Consider the following 1,621-nt stretch of genomic DNA (forward strand, 5'->3'; position numbering starts at 1 on the left):
ATCTTGTAGGATACTGTTGTTCCAGCCACATTTCTCTTTTCGCTCTACTAGTAATTTAATTGGAGCTTGAACCCAAGTTTTGTTGAGGTTCAATCCACTTTTTTCGTTCTACCTTCCTTATTTATTTTATATAATTCTTATATAATTAGAATTCTAAAAAAACTAAATAGAATTATTTCTTATATAATTAGAATTCATTTCTTATATAATTATAATTCTAAAAACAACTAAAGTCAAGGGGGGGCGAGAGATTAGTCACAGATATTTGATTGTATATCGATCTAATCTTTTTCACCCCGTCCCGCGACAATAACTAGAATTAAAAAAAAGGGAATGTTAACGCATCCGGGAAGAAACGATTGATCTCTATCAATAAACCCGCTAAAGAACCGAACCAGAGAGTACTTAGTACCGGTGCTACGGAAAGATATGTTTTTAGATCTCGCATTTAAAATCCTCCTTCTTTATCGTATTACATACATTATGGTAATACATATATAATCACATGTATGTGTGGTTAAAGACCACTTGTATTTGTATATTTGTACCCGGAATTCCTAATTCAAAATTAAAATTTAAATGTACAATGATTCGATAGATAAGATTTTCCTTTTCTTAAAACAGCAAAATAGGTCCCTTTCTGCCTGAGAATTCCCGCCAAAAAGATTCATTTATTATTCATTATATGGTTGTTATATGATATGAGACCAAAAAGAGGAAATGGAAAGATAATTTTTGTATATCAATAGATGAAATAAGGGTGTGGAAAACAAGACAGGGATTCTCTACAATAACATCGTAGGCCAATTGAAAGGGATGTAGCGCAGCTTGGTAGCGCGTTTGTTTTGGGTACAAAATGTCACGGGTTCAAATCCTGTCATCCCTACCTATTACTTCTCCTTTGAGCAGTAAGGAGGGAGCCATTTTAGTTTTAGATTGATTAAAATTAAGCATACATAATCTATCATTTTCTCATATTATATATGATATATGATAGTATAGGTGTGCACGATGTATTGGGGTTATAAAATAAAAGAATCCTCTTTTTTACAGTCTTATTTATTATGATAAGAAAGCGCTCTTAGTTCAGTTCGGTAGAACGTGGGTCTCCAAAACCCAATGTCGTAGGTTCAAATCCTACAGAGCGTGATTCCGCTCTTGTTAAGTCGAAAATTACACCGAACTGAAAAAAAAAAAAAAAAAAAAAAAATTGAACAGCAATTCGAATTTGACCTCCTTGAATTAAATTAATTAAATTAAAATTAAAGGGGTCAGTCAAAAAAAGAGATGTTAATTAATCAAAGGTCCAACTGATCACCACGTATGTATTGTAAATATGCGGTTACGAATAATCCAGCCAAAGTAATAGGAATTAGACCTAAGACGATTCCAAATAGAAAAACTTCAATCATTTCAATTTATTTGAAAGGAGAAAAAGAAAGGTAATATCTATCCCTAAATATTAATCTCTATTGCCCATGAATATCAATAACTAATAATTGATAATTAACACGGTAAGGAACTATAGAATATATGGAATAGGACAGAAAACTTTGTTTTTATTAATTGTTCGTTCATTCAATTAATTTTCAAATAAGTCGTATCTTACTCAGACCAATAA

This window comes from Durio zibethinus, unplaced genomic scaffold (genome assembly GCF_047325235.1).
Source record: "Durio zibethinus cultivar Kanyao isolate XHJ-2024 unplaced genomic scaffold, ASM4732523v1 HiC_scaffold_147, whole genome shotgun sequence".
NCBI classification, from domain to species: domain Eukaryota; kingdom Viridiplantae; phylum Streptophyta; class Magnoliopsida; order Malvales; family Malvaceae; genus Durio; species Durio zibethinus.